The sequence below is a fragment of the Apium graveolens genome, chromosome 6 (assembly GCF_009905375.1).
Source record: "Apium graveolens cultivar Ventura chromosome 6, ASM990537v1, whole genome shotgun sequence".
Taxonomy (NCBI): Eukaryota; Viridiplantae; Streptophyta; class Magnoliopsida; order Apiales; family Apiaceae; genus Apium; species Apium graveolens.
The window spans coordinates 240,196,906-240,217,576 of NC_133652.1; the positions used below are offsets into that span (position 1 = coordinate 240,196,906).

General features: G+C 36.1%; 1 long non-coding RNA gene, 1 other non-coding gene and 1 pseudogene across 6 annotated transcripts; 2 read left to right on the forward strand and 1 right to left on the reverse strand.

The window, feature by feature from the left end:
• Positions 1-3,228: 3,228 nt before the first annotated feature.
• On the reverse strand, positions 3,229-3,344 carry LOC141669579 (small nucleolar RNA R71; annotated as a pseudogene).
• A 5,199-nt stretch (positions 3,345-8,543) lies between these two features.
• Positions 8,544-11,946, forward strand: LOC141663780 (uncharacterized). 5 transcript variants are annotated; one of them, XR_012551640.1, is made up of 8 exons: positions 8,544-8,695; positions 8,852-8,946; positions 9,713-9,782; positions 9,929-10,169; positions 10,365-10,535; positions 10,615-10,725; positions 10,829-11,278; positions 11,432-11,946. It is a non-coding gene; the product is annotated as an uncharacterized LOC141663780 (long non-coding RNA). The 5 variants fall into 5 exon arrangements; XR_012551641.1 differs by having other exon boundaries at positions 11,577-11,946; XR_012551643.1 differs by having other exon boundaries at positions 10,829-10,976; positions 11,577-11,946.
• A 4,121-nt stretch (positions 11,947-16,067) lies between these two features.
• Positions 16,068-16,174, forward strand: LOC141669031 (small nucleolar RNA R71). The gene has a single exon (XR_012553332.1). It is a non-coding gene; the product is annotated as a small nucleolar RNA R71 (small nucleolar RNA).
• Positions 16,175-20,671: the final 4,497 nt, after the last annotated feature.

Below are 20,671 nucleotides of genomic sequence, written 5' to 3' on the forward strand. Positions count from 1 at the left end.
GTGCTATATGATTTATGTGATTTCTTGAGTCCTAGTTGTTAAATAATTTATATACGAGTCAGATTGAATCGTATGGGTAGACGATAAGGGCCACGTGGTCTCAGTCTGAGATACAATTATGAGGTAAGTCAACTAAACGAGTATTTTTCTTTGATAGATACAACTCCAACAAGGAGGAATCAAACTGTGCTCAAGAAGTGTGGTATACCTGAAGTAAAATAAGTATCAGACAAGTTTTTCCCCTATTCTAAGTTCATAATAATAAATTGCTTCCAAATCCCTATGCCAGCTACACACTGATAACTCATGTTCACAAACATTGATACACAACTGTTGTTCTTTTATTCATATTTCATTTCGATTCCTGATTTCTCCTAATTCGTTAAATCCTCTATTCATATTCCAATAGTTTATATATATACGCATACATATATTCTGATATATCGTGATATTGGAATACATCAAAGCATACCGATTGTTCTGGATGTTGATCCATGGACTGGATGGTTATGATGCAGGCCGGATATGAACCGGACCCTTGAATATTAGGCTATAGTGCCTGGGTACCCTATATATTGATGGGTCTATGTAGTTGGGTATAGATCCGCGCCATATCCTGACTGATCAGCAGGTTATAGTGCATATGTTGGTTTTTGATGTTGAAATACATCAAAGCATACCGATTGTTTTGGATGCTGATCCATGGACTGTATGGTTATGATGCAGGCCGGATATGAACCGGACCCTTGAATATTAGGCCATAGTGCCTGGGTACCCTACATATTATGGGTCTATAGTTGGGTATAAATCCGCGCTATATCCTGACTGATCAGTAGGTTATAGTGCATATGTTGGTTTTTGTGTATAGTCTAATTCATTTGGTACTCACTGATAGTGGCTTTCATTATTCCCTGTAGAAACATGTGGTTGCACGAACAATCAGATTACCGGTTCATTTAACCTTCTCTCTTTACACTACATATATAAATGTTGCAGTTTGTTGAGCAATTATGGCTCACCCTTATTATTGTTATTCACCTTTTTTCAGTTTAGGCCGAGAATGAAACCCATCCGTACTCGAGTAGTCAAGAAGCGGGTCAGACGGCGGGACCCTCTGGCACCAAGAGGGTTAATACCAATTCCAGAAGAGAGTTTTGAGATGCCCGTATAGGTGTGGTTGGAATAGATGTGAATGGGTTTGAATAAAAGTAACTTAGTTTAAAAATTGTGTAGATAAGTGATTTGTAATAAAGAAGGCTTGTAAGACTATTTATTTGGGTATTTATAATAAATATAGTAAGTTGTTTGATAAGTGGATTTTATATCCACTTAAAACGCTTCATTACAAGCTTAAGTTGGTGTTTTGGACTCAAGTTGTTGGCATTTTTTATGTGTTTTTGCATTATTGCATTTCAGGCATCAGTTAATTGAAGAAAGAAGATTTTTAAAGAAATAGGCTGAAAAGAGGTCAGAATTGGAAGCCTATACATTCTCAAGTTGTAGAGAATCTCGGTAGCTTCGCGTGGGAGTTGAATCGCCTAATTCTGATGAGCAGAACTCAAGTTATGGCCCAAAGAAGAATAGTAAGAAAAATTCCAGAATGTCAGCGCAGTCGCGCCAGAAGGTAGCGCGCCTGCGCCACTGAAACACTATTTCAGCGCGTCCGTGCCCAAAGGCTGCGCGGCCACGCCCGGTTTCTGCCCCAGAATCCTGATTTTAGTCGAAATTGAAGATTTTGAGAGTCCTGGTCATCCTGGAGCCTATATATACCCATAATAGACGTTTTTAGCAAGGAGGCCTTGGAGAGCAATAAGAAGACCTAGAGAGCACGAGAAGGCTACGGAGAAGAAGACTCTTGTTTTCTTCAATATAGTTGATACTTGGATGCTTGTTTTTGATTTTTCTTTGAACCCTAGCACTCTTATATTGTTTATTATCATGCTTTCACTGGAACCCATGGTGATGATGAGTTCGATTATGAACTAATCGTTATCGTGGGGTTCTAACGAATGTACTTATGGATTTTAATAGTTAATTTATTTCAATATCTTGGTGTGTGGTGATTGATTGATATCCTAGTATTGGTTGTGCTTATTCGTTGTATGTGCGTAGCTAACATATAAGATAGCGTGTTAATCTCTATTGAATCGACAGTGAATATATAGGTTTAGAACTGGCCATGCTAGCATAGGTTCATGTAATTATTATGCATTATTCGTAGGTAATTTTAACCATCTTACTTGCCCTATGTAGTCACGATAGATAACTTGCGCATTAAACCATTATGTTTTTAATTCTTATAGGCATATAAGGACTAAGCATAATTGGTGTCTATTCAGCTTCTATCTCTTTTGTGGATGCTTGGTAGTAGGGTATTCGAACAACAAAAGTTGGCGTTTACTAGTTTCATGTTATCTGATTAGCGTCATCACCATTACATGCTAAGGTTAAGAACAAAAAGGCTATTGAATGAAGTATTTAATGAAGTTAGGATCCCATGTTTGTCATATATATTAATTCAACCATTCTTGTTCTCTTAGTTAATGTTATTTAGTATAATCTCTTAGTTTAATCAAAACCCAATTTGTTATTAATCTTAGCATTGAGCGATAACCATACATTGTTGCATAGGTGCATAAATTGAACTTAACCTAAACCAGTCTTTGTGTATAATTTTAGCACGTATTTTCGCCCTAACAAGTTTTTGGCGCCGCTGCCGGGGATTCGGTGATGTTAATTTTTAGTTTATGTGCTTGTCATCAGTGGTCGTTAAAGTTCACTGACTTAGATTCTTTTACTTTCACGATTTATTTGTTTGTTTTTCAGGTACTCATTACAATGGGAGATCCAGGAGCACGAACGAAAGCCTTGATGGATTTTTCTCAACCCAGGATCAATGATATTCAATCTAGCATTGTCAGGCCAGCTATCACAGCTAATACCTTTGAGATCAAGCCTGGCATAATTCAATGGGTGCAGAATTCAATCCAGTTTGGGGGTTCTTCAACGGAAGATCCCAATATGCACATTAGGGATTTCATTGAGATCTGCGACACCTTCAAGTTCAACGGTGTTTCTGAAGATGCTGTGAAGTTGAGACTATTCCCATTCTTTCTGAGGGATAAGGCTAAAAGCTGGTTACACTCTCTACCAGTTGGTTCGATTACTACTTGGGAAGATCTTGCTCAAAAGTTTCTCACTAAATTCTTCCCTATGACAAAGATAGCTGTAATCAGGAATGCTCTTACTTAATTTGTGTAGCAATCATAGCAATCAGGAGAATCTTTATATGAAGCTTGGGAGCGCTACGAGGAGATGCTTAGGAAGTGTCCTCATCATGAAATGCCTAATTGGATGATCATCAATTGCTACTATAACGGTTTGGGAGCACAATCAAGACCCATGATCGATGTAGCATCAGGTGGATCATTATGGGCAAAGAGCTATGAGGAAGCTTATGATCTAATTGAACTGATGGCTGCTAATGAATATCGGTATCCAGCCCAAAGATTGCCATAGGGCAAGGTAGCAGGAGTTCTTGAAGGGGATACATCTACGACTATCACTACTCAACTAAAGGAGTTGCTATGAAGATCGATTCTCTGGCTAACTATAGTGTCAGTCAGATAACCAGTGCTTGTGAGCTATGTGCAGGTTCGCATGTGACGGAGCAACGCGCTATATCTAGTGAATCAACTCAGTTTGTGAGCAACTTTCAGAGATCACAGAAACCAGTTCCAGACACTTATCATCCTGGCAACTGGAATCGTCCTAACTTCAGATGGAGCAACAATCAGAATACGATGCAACAGTCGTTCCAGCAATTTGGAAACGAGCAATTCAATCTTCCTGGTTTTCAGCAATAATTCGCACCAAGACAACAACTCCAACTTCAACAATAAACTCATGGAAGTGCAGGTCTATCTTCGACTGAAAAATCTGAATTGGAGGAGTTGCGGCTTATATGCAAAAACCAGTCTCTTATATGCCAAAGACAGGCTATTTCTATCCAGAATCTGGAGAACTAGATAGGACAAATTTCTAATGCCTTATTAAATTGACCACCAGGAATGCTTCCTAGTGATATAGAAGCCAATCCAGGAAAAAGGGAAGTTCAAGAACAGGTGAACGCCATCACCTTGAGGTCTGGGAAGGTCGCAAGCCCTGAAAAATCTCAAGTTTCAGAAAATGAAGTTGTGGCTGAAGAAGATGTGCAGAAGGAAGCAGAAGTGGAACCAAGGAAGACTACCGTGGAATACACTCCTCCAGAGGGTAATATAGGGGAGAAATAGATCTATCCTCCACCCCCTTTTCCTAAAAGGCTGCAGAAGCAGAAGTTGGATAAGCAATTTTCTAAGTTTCTGGAGGTGATCAAAAAACTTCATATCAACATACCTTTCGTTGAAGCTCTTGAACATATGCCTAGCTATACGAGGTTTATAAAAGGTATTCTCTCTCGAAAAGTGAAGCTCATTGACTTAGAAACTGTTGCTTTAATGGAAGAGTGCAGTGTTGTGCTGCAACAGAAGTTGCCTCTGAAGCTTAAAGATCATGGAAGCTTCACTATTCCTTGCACCAACGGAAACTTGTCTTTCGACAAATGCTTGTGATTTGGGAGTTAGCATCAATTTGATACCCTCATCTATCTTTAAGTAGCTTGATTTACCTGATCTGAAACCGACATACATGTCATTGCAACTAGTTGATCGTTCCATCACTTATCCGCGATAAATAGTGGAGGATATCTTGGTTAAGGTGGATAAGCTCATCTTCCCTGCTGATTTTGTCATTCTAGACTTTGAGGAAGATAGGAAGATTCTCATTATCTTGGGAAAACCATTCTTGGCTACTAGCCGAACTATGATCGATGTGCAAAAAGGAGAGCTTACGATGAAGGTTCACGATCAAAAGGTCACTTTTGATGTGTTCAAGGCAATAAAGTTACCCACAGCTAAAGAAAAGTGCTTTAAAGTAGAGTGGGTCAACTCTATTATGAATTCAGAACTTGAGCAATTGCCAAAGTCAGATACCTTAGAGAGAGCCTTAATAGTGGAATCAGTTATTGAAAATGAAGAAGGAGCAGAGAAAATGCAGGTTTTGAATGCACCTCTGTGGAAGAGAAAGTTGGATATTCCATTCAATTCTCTTGGGTTAGCAGAGCTAAAAAGTTCTCAGGAGCATTTTGAACCATCTATTGAAGAAGCTCCCACACTTGAGCTCAACCGACTGCTAGATCACTTGATGTATTCATTCTTAGGTGCACCCCATAATAAGGGGTTGGGATATATTTTTGATGATGTAGAGAGTGGTTGGACGGATCTTCCCATGCCTACAGAGGATTCTTCTCATGTGCAGCAGGTAGTTGATAGGACTGGTATTGGCGATGAGCTGTACAGGCGAGTAACTAGGCATATGGAGGCCATGCACGACATTCACCATCATTTTGCTGCAGATTTGACACAGGATTTGGGCACTATTTTCCGAGCCACTAGTGTCGAGGTTGATTGGCCACCTGATCCTCTACCGAGAAGGGTGATCCTCCTGACAACTAGATATGCCTGAAATCCTTATTATTGCCCTCAATGAGGACATTGAAAATTTTAAGTTTGGGGGTGATAATGTAAGGATTAGTTTGTGTGTCCATATAGTTCATATAGATTCATGTTACATATAGTTGTATTTCATCCGTAGTGTTGCATGATTGTTCATATAGGACATATTTGTTTGTTTTCATATGTGATTTTATATAGTTGCATTTGCATGCATATTTATCATGATCCCTTAAGATGAACTATGCTATTTGATAAGTTGATGTTGATTCGAGTGTGCTGATGACGAATAGAGGGATGTTTAAGTCTTAATGAATTGATTTGCATGCCGGAAACAAAAAATTTCACAAAGTCTTATTGGGTTGCTTTTGATCTTGATCATGATCATACTTGTTTGTTGTTGAGATTTAATCACTTGGTTATATTTAGAATTTATGACATTCTCGTAATGACATAAAAATACTGATTTTTTTATATGGAGAAAAGCTTGGATTTCATTGCTAGTTGTTGTAAGGCTAGGCGTCAATTGGCTAATAGTCGGCTCATAATTTTATGAGTAGTCTAGAGTTGAATGAGATGGAGCGAAACACACTCATTCAGAAATTGTTGAGAAAAAAGAAAAAAAAAGAGAAAAAAAAAGAAAGAAAAGAATATGTGTTTATGCATAATTGATCAAGAGTGAGCTCTTTAATACTTGAGTTATTAAGTTATAGGGGACTTTATGCATAGTGACCTAAGGCTTTTATAGTTTGGGATCCGCTAACCTAACGCTCGCTACATGGGTATTATTGCATAAGTCTTTTGGGACATCATACATTGCACGGTCAAATAAGCATATTTGTTATGTGTTCAATAATAGCATGAATCCTTGTATAACTCTAGTAGGAAGGAGGTGTTGCGAGCCATTATGCGTTTAACATCAATTATATTTATAAACTTGTGATTGTTTTGATGAAAGATAAGTTATGGTTATTGATCTAGTTTCGAGAGTATATATGTTAAGCATCCACACACGCACGTTCTGGTTTGTGAGTTGATTTGTGAGATTTATTCAAACTCTGTTTTAAGTTATTGCATTTTAGAGACGTTGGCTTATTCATTTGGTTATGATTATTCTGAAGGGATCGATTGCATTATCATTTAGTTGCATTCACGTAGTTACATTCATGCATTAGGTTTGTTTTGTAGTTTTGAGTCTGTTTATGCTTGAGGACAAGCATCGATTCAAGTTTGGGGGTGTGATAAATGGATTTTATATCTACTTGGAACACTTTATTACAAGCTTCAGTTGGTGTTTTGGACTCAAGTTGTTGGTATTTTTGATGTGGTTTTACGTTATTGCATTTTAGGCATCAGTTAAATGAAGAAAGGAGATTTTCAAGGAAATATGCTGGAAAGAGGTCATAATTGGAAGCCTGGGCCATTCTCAAGTTGTATAGAATCTTGTCAGCTTCGGGTGGGCAGTTGAATCGCCTAATTCTGACGAGCAGAACTCGAGTTATGACCAAAAGAAGAATTGTCAGAAAAATTCCAGAATGTCAGCGCGGCCCCGCCAGAAGGCAGCGCGCCCGCGCCGCTGAAACACTATTTCAGTGTGGAGCCTATATATACCCATAAAAAGACGTTTTTAACAAGAAGGAGGCCTGTGAGAGCAATAGGAAGACCTAGAGAGCAGGAAAAGGCTACGGAGAAGAAGACTCTTATTTTCTTCAATATAGTTGATACTTGGATTCTTGTTTTTGATTTGTCTTTGAACCCTAGCACTCTTATATTGTTAATTATCATGCTTTCATTGGAACCCATGGTGATGATGAGTTCGATTATGAACTAATCGTTATCGTGGGGTTCTAACGGATTTACTTATGGATTTCAATAGTTAATTTGTTTCAATATCTTGGTGTATGGTGATTGATTGAGAAATTACGTGTGTTTTATATCTTAATAAAGATAATTTATGTGTTTTGTTATGTCATTAAGTGTATCGAATTATAAAACCCTTGCTGTTATATGCTACGTGTATTCTGTTTTGGTCAGAATGTATTCTAGGTAGTTATCGGGTGTTTTATTATGAGTCAAATGCTTTTATATCAAAAGTTGTAAGACCCAAACAGTGTTTTAATAGCTGATAATTCATACAAAATCATTGTCCTTATTTTGCCTAGTATGGTCTATACCATATCGATATTCCGAACATCCAGTCGTTGTATAAATTTTCTTGTTTCGCGAAAAACGACTTTTCCGGGCACCTTCGGCTTCGGGTGTCAAAAGCTCCACAAGAATCACATTTTTATTTTTATAGGATCATGAAGATATCAAGTATTAATTTTATTTGCATTTTTTTATTATTCATTATTTTTGAGAATTTTTGGCATATATTTTGTATTTTATGGATATTTAAAAATTTAAAATCAGTACCCAAAAATTATAAAATTTAGGGCCAATTAATTTTATTAGATGTATAATTGGGGCCTTAATTTTAATTAGGGGTATTTTTATCACTACTATAAATAGCTAATTTATTATTAAATTACGCCATAAGTGGGATACTGTAATGCAAGTGTTACAACAAGTGTTACATTAGCTAAGAGATTTTTGGCATATTGTAACACCTCTCTTGTAGTGTTACAATGGCTATAAAGCTAGTGTTGCGGAGAATTTCCGGTGTTGCACAACATGTAACACCAACAACTGGTGTTACAGTAGATACTTTTTATAATTTTTGGAAATATTAAAATAAAAATATTATCATAAATTAGTATTAAATTATATTCTAATTTACTAGTGAATGATCAATTTAACAAATAATATGATTTATATCTAGAATTTCTTATACATAAATTCGAAGATTTTTTTTTATTTTCCTATTTATCTGAAATTACTGGTATATTTTTTATTTAATGAATAATATTTTAATAATTAAAATTAAAAAGTAAAATGAAAATAATTAAAAATGATAAACATTTTACCAGGTGAAATATTGGGCGGCATTTTTCCCACCCAAATGAATGATTGAGTTAAACCAAACCCAAACCTCAAGACTCTTTCTCCCCCAACATTCTTTCTCGCTCACACCTCTCTCTCAAACCTCACCGACCACTGCACGACACCTCTCTGCAATCTCATCGCACTGTCTCTACAACCTCGTTGTATGTTTAAGATCTCAATTAATTCATGGGATGAAGCTTGTTTTTGAAATTAGGGCTTTGAATTTGTGTTCAAAATATGGGTTTCTTTATTTTAAATTTAATTAGGGCTTATATTTACTTGAACTTCAACTAATCGTTCTTTATTTATGTGTGCAGGACTTCTTCAGATCTTTGAATTTATAATAGAGAGTGACGAAGTTGAAAGAGTCACCCTATTTCAATGTCAATTCGACAAACAAATTGCTTCTCAGGTACACTTTCTCTCTTCTATCTTCTATATTGTTTGCTGGCAAGAGAGAGAGAGGGAGAGGGAGGGAGGGAGAGAGAGAGGGGGGGAGGAGAGCGAGGGAGAGAAGGAGAGAGAGAGAGAGAGATAGAGAGAGAGGGAAAGGGAGAGCGAGGGAGAGAGGGAGATAGAGAGAGATTATGCATACACATATATACACGTACCAGAGGACTCGCTAGAGAGTGAATTATTGTTAATTTATTAAAGGGTAGATTTCTCTGTCATTTATGATTGTTAATTGTCTTGTGTTCTGTATATATTTGTGTATATATGTCTACATGAGATGAATGTGAATTTAGCTGATATGTATATGAATTGGATATGAAATTAGCTGATACCTTTACGAATGAGATGAAAATGAAATTAGCTGGTATCTATATGAGTTGGATTTAAATGTAGGCATTTAATTAGCCGGAAAAGTGATATTTTCATTTACGTATATGAGTTTAATAGAAAGCTAGCTGATAAGACTATGTAAAATTATACACTACAGATATATGCATTATCTATATAATGTAGTAGTACACTCGCCATAGAGCTGATTAACTAACTTTAATTCTTTAAATAAAATAGATTTTTCAATTGTTTTATGGATGTTCTCAATCTGTACATGTATATAATGAGATGAATGTGAATTTAGCTGATATGTTTAAATTATTGCAAGGTAATATTGATTTGTAAGTTATAAGTTACTTCAAAGATGCTTATACATTAGTTCTTGATAATTTTAGGCTTTGCAGAAATGTCAGCAGATTTAGCTGAGGTCGCAGTTGCTCATTGCCAGTTAATTGTAGTTTCCAAGTAAGCTTCTTATACTCATTTTCAGTTGAGTGATGCTGCTAATTACTCTTCAGTTTTTAAAATACATCTAGACTGCTCTAAATTGTCCCATCTAAAAAATATCCTATATTAAGCCAGGGTTCTTAATATCCTTATTATATGATCAGGTCCGACCTAATGATGTTGCCCTCGTAGATTCATTCAACTACATAGACCACTACCTTGGTTCTATTCTCGGATGCTATGATGGCAATGTATATCCGAAACTCTACGAGGCAGCATGGAAGGATCCACTGAGTGATTTGGTTGTTCCTGATGGTTATGTTGAGTACATAAAGCCTTTGCTAGAAGAAACATTACACCTCTCAAGACCTTGAAAAAAAACACAAGAAAAACATTTAAGAATTGGTGAGACAACTGTTTCTGGTCCTGATAATAGAAGAGAGCTATTTGTTTCTTTATAAATTTGTTTTATTATAGATATGCGAGATTCTCCCAAAATTTTCAGTTCAAGCTACAATTCGAAGAATGCAATAAGTAGTTGAGTTTATTTATAATTGACCAATGGTTACCATCAATTGTTATTTCTGTTTTTGTATGTAGGTCCAGGGAATACATCCATTTTCATAAATATTTGTTGTGGGTGAAAGTCAGGAAATTTCACCCCTCGTGGATGATGTAGTAGATAAGGCCAAATAAGGGCAGTTGAAAGAGACTACTAATCCTATTTGATGGCAGCTGCTTACCCTTTATGCCTTAGACACCGGAAACAAGGTTCACTAATATATATTCTAAAATTTGTTTCATGATACATCTGTCATAAGACTTTCATTTTTGAAACTTCTAAAACCAGGTTTCTCAGATTTTATATACAAATTTTGGAATGGTCTTTTGGTACTTGGATCAGAGGGTGTTCAAAAGCTGTGGTTGTGGGATTCTGATGAACAAAATCCAAGTGGATAAGGTACTAAAGATTTACAATTAATTATGTTTTCTTTCCTTTTACTTCAAATACTCTTTAACTTAATATATATGGGGGACCTGACATAATCATTGGGATTTTACAGGACACTGCAAAAGTTATTCCATAGATATTGCAATCAGCTAGTGGCCTTCTTATGGCCATTGACATTGCAGGAGTTCACCTTGAGGAAGCTTCGCCATGCATGGACCTATCCAAGAATGACTTATATGTAGTGTCTACTAGGCTGCAGGGTATGTTTAAATACACAGTAATTACTCTGTTTAGATATGTTTAGATAGACTATTAATGGGTTGATTAGCATATATTGTTTGTAAGATGAGTAGAAGTCGTAATGAACAATTTAGTTAATGTATATACAATGTTGAGACTGATGAGGTAATATTTATAATTTGTCTTATCAAAATTGATTTTAATAGTACTGTGTAGACTTGCGTATGTAAAATCTGTACGAAAAGGCCATCAGAAGCGAGTGACATGTTTAGCTTTCCCCACCTATCTGAATATCCTGATTTCCTCAGGAGATGATGCTCATGTAAGTTACAGATTTATGCATTTACTTATAAGGGTGTGAGTGTGTGCTAGCATCAATTTAAAACAGAAGCAACCTTGTCTAAACTTTGTGTGTATTTGTTCCTTCCCACACACAGCCTAAGCTATTTAATAATATATCCATTGTACTTGTCAGATATGTATATGAAGCATTGATAGTTGGGAAAAATGAAAATCTTTCCCGTTGTAACTACCAACTGGTTGTTTTCCTACTGGTGATGTACTAGTACAGTTTCATTCTAATCATGACAAGTTCAGTCAATACAAGTACTTTAATTCAGGAAATAGATTTGCTACAAGGTCTCACTGGGAGAAAACGCTTCTAATGAATGAAATCATGATTGGTTCAGTGGATACGAGGTCAGTAGTTTCAAAGATGACATTGGATTTTCTAGAGGATAGTGGGTGGCACAAAGCTAATTATAGTATGGTCGATCATCTTGAATCGAGCCACAACCCAAGTACAACTTTTGTGACCTCTCCTTGCAACAACGGAGCATATTACTGTAATTGGATACAGTTATCAGGGTGTACATATAGTAGGAAGGCTGAGGGGAATGAACTAATTGCCACACTTAGAGTTAATTATGTAATTTCTTTTATTACACTTGTGATAACAGCTTTGTTGTTTTCAATACTTTTTAAATGTTACATATGCCTATTATAGTGTAATGTATGTTTTAATTTAGTGTTAGATTACAAATGCTACTAGTACTTAATTAAAAAGATTGGCTTTATAATTGATAAAACAGACTGTTACAATAAATTATATGGGACCCACAGGTGGTCCCACTTATACAATCTTCATCAAGCTATTGTATCACTTATTTTGCATTACATTTGGGCCTGTTGGTATTACAGTAGGTGCCTATTGTAACATTTTCATCTCGGTTATCTCAGTTACAATAGATCAGTGCAGTGTTACGTTAGGGTGTCTATTGTAATGCTCATATACTTAACGCCCCCTGGTGTTACAATAGACCTATTGTAACGCTTTTAGGGCCTATTGTAACACCATTTAGGAATTACAATAGCCCATTTATGGTGTAGTGTTAATTAATTATTAAAAACTAATTATTCTAAAAAATAAAATTTTGGGTGAAATTTCTGTTCTTGAGTTTGTTGAAGAATCAATCACTGATTTTGGGAGTTTCTGAATTCCAAATCATATCATGTGAGTATCCAAATCAATCCTCTCAATCTCCTCTACCTGTTTATGTGATCAATTTCATGTTTTGATTTCTGGATTTCAAATTCATAATTTAGGGTTATTGACTGTGAATTGGGGGTTTTTTATTCTGGGGCTATGGGATGAAATTAATCATTGGGATAACTTCATATGATTGTTTCTGTTTGTTTTGCACTATTTGTTATATCAAATGATAGCTCTAGTTAGTAGTTCATATTTTAGGGTTTATGCAATTTTTAGCTTAATCGTTTTTGAATTTGCAGTAATCTGAGGTTGTTTTAATGATAGGGGTTAGATTATAGAAGTTCTAAGCTTTATTTTAAGCTATTATTTGTAATTTTTCATGTACAAAATAGTGAGTTTGGTTTTTGGCCGAAAATTGTTTGTGGTTTGATCGGAGAATTGGATGTAGGGGTTATTAGATTGTGATGTTAGTGAGGTTGTGTTCCTGGTACGATTTTGAATAAAAACCCATAAAGAATCGATCCAAACAGTGCGTGTTTTGACTAAAAATCGAGTTCATCGGAGTTGGTTGAAGCTCGCTGGAGTTCGTTGTGTGTTTAGCTGAAAAAGTTGATCCAGGCAATAGGGGTTGATGATGACGGCAGAGCTGTGTTCCTGGGAGGCTGAGGAGTGAAAACCCTCTATCAATTGCATCGTTTTATTACGATTTAGCCGAATCCAGTCGCCGGAAGTTCGCTGGATTCTGGGTTGTGAAGAACACCGGCGGGTATTGGTTTTAGAAACAAACCAGGTTTTGATCTTGTTTCTGCTATATTGATTTCTAAAAACATGTTTCTGTATTCTCTAATTTATTTTTATTTTATAAAAATCAGAAAATTAGTTTTTATTTATTTAGAAAATCAAGTAATTAAATTGATTAATTATTTAATTTATTTTACAAATGAATTTAAACTGTTTTCTTAATTTAGAAAATCTGAAAATTATTTATTTATATCTTATTTTTTTATTATTTATTTAAATTGATTAATTATTTTACAATTAATCAATTTATTTGAATAATTTGTAATAAATTCTATTTAATTCCAAAAATTAGGGAAAATCATTTTTAAATCTGATTTGTCCTAGATAATTATTAAAAATTATATTTGAGGTTCAATTATTTTTGAATAATTAATTATATTGACTGATAATTAATTTATTCTTGTTTATTGTGTAATAATTGAACCGTTTATCAGATTTAATCGAAAAGAAAGCCCTTAGACTCAGAAAAATAACCTGAATCCACTAAAAATAGTTATAAATCTTAATTTCTTTCGAGAGCGAGTCGACTTACGGTATTTATTTAATTTCAGACCCTATTATTTATAGTATGAGTCTAATAAATCCCATAAAATTAGGAAATGAGTCAAATATTGTTTGTTAATGCGAATATGGATCTGATTTCGATCCTAAAATATTTTTGAGTCTAAATTAATTATGTGCTTTTTGTGCTATATGATTTATCTGATTTCTTAAGTCCTAGTTGTTAAATAATTTATATACGAGTCAGATGGAATCGTATAGGTAGACAATACGGGCCACGGGGTCTCAGTCTGAGATACAATTACGATGTAAGTCAACTAAACGAGTATCTTTCTTTGATAGATACAACTCCAACAAGGCGGAATCAAACCGTGCTCAAGAAGTGTGATATACTTGAAGTAAAACAAGTATCAGGAAAGTTTTTCCCCTATTCTAATTTCAGAATAGTAAATTGCTTCTAAATCCCTATGGCAGCTACACACTGATAACTCATGTTCACAAAGACTGATACACAACTGTTGTTCTTTTATTCATATTTCATTTCGATTCCTGATTTCTCCTAATTCGTTGAATCCTTTATTCATATTCCAATAGTTTATATATATACGCATACATATATTCCGATATTGGAATACATCAAAGCATACCGATTGTTCCGGATGCTGATCTATGGACTAGATGGTTACGATGCGGGCTGGGTATGAACCAAACCCTTGAATATTAGGCCATAGTGTCGGGTACCCTATATGTTGGTAGGTCTATGCAGTTGGGTATATATATGTACTATATCCTGACTGATCAGCAGGTTATAGTACGTATATTGGTTTTTGTGTCCAGTCTAATTCATTTGGTACTCGCCGATAATGGCTTTCATTATTCCCTGCGAAAACATGTGGTTGCACGAACAATCAGATTATCGGTTCATTTAATCTTCTCTCTTTACACTACATATGTTACAGGCTTGTTGAGCAATTATGGCTCACCCCTATTATTGTTATTCACCTTGTTTTTCAGTTAAGACCGAGAATGAAACCCATATGTACTCGAATAGTCAAGAAGCGGGTCAGATGGCGACCTTCTGGCACCAGGAGGGTTAATCCCAATTCCAGAAGAGAGTTTTGAAATGCCCGGACATGTGTGGTTGGAATAGATGTAAATGGGTTTAAATAAAAGTAACTTAGTCTAAAATTTGTGTAGGTAACTGGTTTGTAATAAAGAAGGCTTGTAAGACTATTTATTTAGGTATTTGTAATACAGATAGTAAGTTGTTCTTGTTTTCACACCTTAAACTTAAAAGATCATGAGTAGTAGTATCAAGGGGTTGTTATACGTATATTATTATTATTGTACAGGTTCAATAATATAATTAGTGGCAGTAACACCCCAGATCTATACCCCATATTTGGAGGGTGTTACATGTTTCTCCCCTGTATTACCCTCAGGACAAGTGTGTTCCATAGTTTTCTTCCTTGACTCCACTTCTGCTTCCTTCTGCACATCTCCTTCAGCCACAACTTCATCTTCTGAAACTTGAGATTTTTCGGGGTGTGCAACCTTCCCAGACCTCAATGTAATTGCCTTAACCTGCTCTTTTGCTTCCTTCTTTCCTGGAACTTTTATGTTAATAGGGAGTGTACCAGGTTATCGATTCAGCAAGGCATTGGCAATCTGCCCAATTTGGTTCTCCAAGGTCTTAATAGAAACCGCTTGGCTCTTGCACATGAGCCTCAAATCCTCCAATTCAAAATTTTCATTAGGTTGTTGAAGTTGGAGTTGTTGTCTGGGTGCATATTACGGTTGCTGAAAACCAGGAGAGTTGAATTGCTTTGCTGCATACTGCTGATAAGGCTGTTGCACCGCATTCTGATTGTTGCTCTAACTGAAGTTAGGATGATTACGGTTGTTCGGATGATAGGTGGCTGAAACTGGTTGATGTGACCTATGAAAGTTGCTCACGAACTGAGATGATTCACTAGAAACATCACACTCCTTCGTCTCATGTGCACCAGCACAAAGCTCACAAACACTAGTGATTTGATTAACTTCATTATTAGCCAAAGAATCCACCTTCATCGTCAAAGCCTTTAGCTGAGCAGCTATAGCAGTAGCTGCATCTACCTCCATAATTCCTGCTACATTTCCTCAAGGTAGTCACTAAGAAGGGTTCTGGTATTCATTAGCAGCCATCAGTTCAATCAACTCATAAGCTTCATTGTAGCTCTTAGCCCATAAGGCTCCACCTGATGCTGTATCAAGCATGGGTCTAGATTGTGCTCCCAAGCCATTATAAAAGCAGTTGATAATCATCCAGTCAGACATTTCATGATGAGGACACTTTCTAAGCATCTCCTTATAACTATCCCAAGCTTCACATAAAGAGTCTCCCGATTGCTGCGCAAATTGAGTAAGAGCGCTTCTGATTTCAGCTGTCTTTACCATAGGGAAGAATTTAGTAAGAAACTTTTGAGAAAGATCTTCCCAAGTAGTAATCGAGCCTGGTGGTAGAGAATGCAACCAACACTTAACTTTATCCCTCATAGAGAATGGGAAAAGCATCAGCTTAACAACATCTTCAGAAATATTGTTGAATTTGAAAGTGTCACAGATCTCGATGAAATCTCTAATATGCATGTTGGGATCTTCCGTTGGAGAACCCCCAAACTAGACTGAGTTTTTCACCATATGAATCATGCTAGCACTTATTAGCCGCGATGTCTAGTCTGACAATGCTAGACTAAATATCATTGATCTTCGGTTGAGAGTAATCCATCAAAGCCTTCAGATTCGCTACTGGTTCTCCCATTGCAATAACAACTTCTTCTTCAACATTCTCCTCGACAAAAACTTCTTCAACTACTTCCTCCGCTTTATCCAGTGTTCTCTTGCAAAATCGAGACCGCGTTAGCATACACGCTCTCTAGACTATCTGAAAAAATAACAAGCAAACAAGTAAAATATCTGAGTCAGGGAACTTTAATGACCACTGATGTCAAACACATAAACTAAAGATTAACACCGAGTCCCCGGCAGTGGCGCCAAAAACTTGTTAGGACGAAAACACGCGCTAAAATTACACGTAAGTATAAGCGTTTACAAGTAACATAGAATTCTTTCTAGTTCATTCCCATAGAGACTGGTTTAGGTTAAATTCAATTTACGCACTTATGCAACCATGGTATGTCTATCATTCAATGCTAAGGCAAATAACAAATTCGGTGTTGATTAACTAAGAGATTATACTAATTAACATTAACTAAGAGAATTGAGGTTAAATTACTTATATGAGACAAACATGGGATTCTAACTTCATTACTACATCATTCAAAGTCATTGTTCTTATCCTTAGCATGCAATGGTGATGACAACTATCAAACAACACGAAACTAGTAAACGCCTACTTTCGTTGCCGAATACCCTACTACTAGACATCCAAAAATAGAGATAGAAACTGAATAGACACCAATTATATTGAGATCCTATATGTCTATAGAATTTAACAACATAAAGGTTTAATGTGCAAGTTATCTATTGTGATTACAAACGTCAAGTAAGATGGTTAAAATTACCTAAGAATCATGCATAACAAATACATCAACATATGCTAGCATGGCAAGTTCTAAATCTCAATATTCAATATCGCTTCAATAGAGATTAACACGATATCTTATAAGTTCGCGACGCTCATAAGATGAATAAGCACAACCAATACTAGGATATCAGATAATCACCACACACTAAGATATCGAAACAAATTCACTATTGAAATCCATAAGTAAATCCGTTAGAACCCCATGGTAACGATTAGTTCATAACCGAACTCATCATCACCATGGGTTCCGATGAAAGCATAGTATAATAAACTAAGTCTTTATAAACTGAATAAATAATCAAAGTACGTAATTAAGAGTAGTAGGTTCAACAATAAAAAACGAGCATCCAAGATTACAACTTAAGCAAAGAATCCAAGTAAAACTAGATCTTCTTCTCCTTCATTGTATTTGTGCTATTAGGTCTTCTCCTTATCTTCTCCTTAGTCTCTATTATGAAAAACATCTTTAAAAGGTCTTTATATAACAGCCCAACTCGAATATAAGTCCAGAAAATCAGTCTTAGAACATAATCAAGATTCTCTGAATTTGACCTGGCACGGCCGCCCTGGGATCCGGCGTGGCCGCCCTGGGATCCGGCGTGACCGCTCTGAGTATGGCACGATCGCTCCTAAGTGTAGCGCGGCCGCGCTGAGCTTCTGAAAAAAATGATTTCTTCTTTATTTCTTGTCTTCAACTACCGGTTTCTTTTGCGCATTTGACCGAGGCTTCATCCTCACACTCTTCCAAGCATATATCATGCAATTTCCATCCCTTCTTCCTACTTATGCCCTGAATGCAAAACACTAAAAAACACATCTAATACACACCCAACTTGAGTACAAAACACCAATTCGAGCCTTTACAAAGTATTATAAGTGGATATAAATTCCACTTAACACTTACCCGTAATAATGGATACTATAACATGTATGTTTTCCCTAAACAGCACGGTTAGAGGTATTTCTTACGATTCCTAAATTTACCTGCCACAACAACTGTGTACGGACTGGAGAATAATGTCATATGGATAAGGAAAGTTGATGGTTCAGGGGTAGATCAACTCTTCAATATCCCTCCACAGAAGGGCTAATATAATGGAAAATGGGCTTTTACCAACGGAACACCCCGGAAGAGGCTTCAACCGCATGGGTTTTCGTGGATGAACCCTGATCTCCATTGAAATGAGATAAGTTCTAACACTATTACGTATTCAGTATCATGACTACTTTATATGCATATATGGAAATTAATTATTACTAGGCTGCACCTCATATCCCTTATTTTGCCTTACACATGAACATGTTTCTCAAATATGCATATTGTATGTTCTCAAGGAATAAAACTTACTTGGGTTTGTATGTATGGGATTATTATATTATATTTATTTCCTCATATTATGCATGGGGTTATAATATATTTTTAAACTTGATGGCCGAAGCTTTCAAGAAGATACCTAGGCACGCTCTATACCCATAATATAACCATTTGGAAGGACATATCAACAATTGAAGAACGGGTTTCTCCATGGCCTTCCCCTGGTCTATCCCGCGATAAACTCAAATAGCCCCATGGAACATGGGCAGGCCGGAAAAGTCCCATATAATATGGGTAGGATTTGAAAGTCCCATATTGTATGGGCATGATTTAAAAGTACCACATGTGCTGGGCATCAAGGGGGAATTCCTTCAAAACTAAATAATATATTAAGAGGCCAGGTGATGAAAACATGGAAGCCTCTGAAAAATTCGGCTTTGTCTTGAAATGTACATTCGCCAAGGTTCATCCTGATTGCTATGGTAGCTACATATATGTATATCTATATTTTTACAAAATTATTCGCACTCTCATATTCATACTTGCATATTCGTGCTTGCATTATATATACGAGTTTCATGCATATATAAGAGCTATTTAGCTCATACTACTAATCACTCTTTTTAAGTTATTTAACAGCCCAGGATTATGGATACATCAATCCTATTTGAAAAAACGGGAGTTTCTGGGTTTCACACATAAAGGATTTTCACCTAAATATCGAATTTACAGGGAAAATGAATATCTTGGAAGGCCAGTGCATAGATTTTGAGGAAATGGCTGGAAATCAAAGGATACAACTAAAAGGCCAAGAAGGTCTATATTGAAACTGACATGGAAATACGTAGTCTAAAGTGTATTCGATGATTTCATTTATGGATTCATATTGAGGTACATAATTTGAGGCATTGTGTTTACTGTTTCTTACACCGGGTTAGCTCATGTAAGCTTGGAAGCCAAATGCAGAAGTTATTTATTTCACAAAAAAGGGTAAAGAAGGATTGGACCCTTTGTAATATAGGTTCCTCTTGCATTCAATTGCTATAAGGAACCGGGGGTAGTTGTTGTGCTTAAAATCGGGCTTGGGATGGATTTATGGCCCTTAAAGAAATGTGTTGGATTGGTACAACGAATTGGGCTTGCTACGTGTTAAAATATTGATCATGGACCTAAGTGGGCTGGTATGATAGGGTATTAAGATATTGGTTAGGGCATGTTATGAGGTTTAAAATAAAAGGAAATAAGATAGGTTTTTTATACATTAGCCATTACCCTAGGATTCTTATATTAATCCAGGCCCCGAAGTTTGTTAAGAATTACATTTTGCAGGCTTTCTCTTGATATGCGGAGAAATTTTCACGAGCGTATCTTGATATGGTAAGAAGCCTTCACGGGCTTGTCCTGATATGGTGAGGAAGCCTACAAAGGCAGTGTTCTACTAGGACACAACTCCTGGCCAGCAAAGAATAGAGAGTTGGACTCGTAAAAAATTACTATAACTTAGAAAATATGGATGTACATGATATATGTATGTAATCTATATATATCTCATGGATAATTACAATAATTACATGGATAAACAAGAACTCTAGTGGCATACTAGGGGAATGACTATTGGATTTAGCATAAAACTAGTTGGATAAGGGCTTGAGGCTGTTATGAGATTGAGTAGAATGTGACCAGCCTATTATGAGGGAGTCCTAAGGCTATAGAACTACATATGGACCTAATTCCTATAAATATAGGATTTGTAGGCCATTTGCAGAGCTTGGACACTCACTTTCTCTACCAAAACACATGGTGTAACTTTTTTGAAACCGTTTGTGGGCACCCTCATGGCTGAGGAGAAAGTACTCTACCACCACACTCGAAATTCTTGCATATTCTGTCCAAATGCAGCCACAAACACATCCGAGTTTTCATGATAAGCCCGATTTTGGGCCTAAATCTCTGTGATTCTTCCGTTATTTCAGCAAAATCTCAATGAATGTTGCAACAAATTCCTCTCACAATAGTT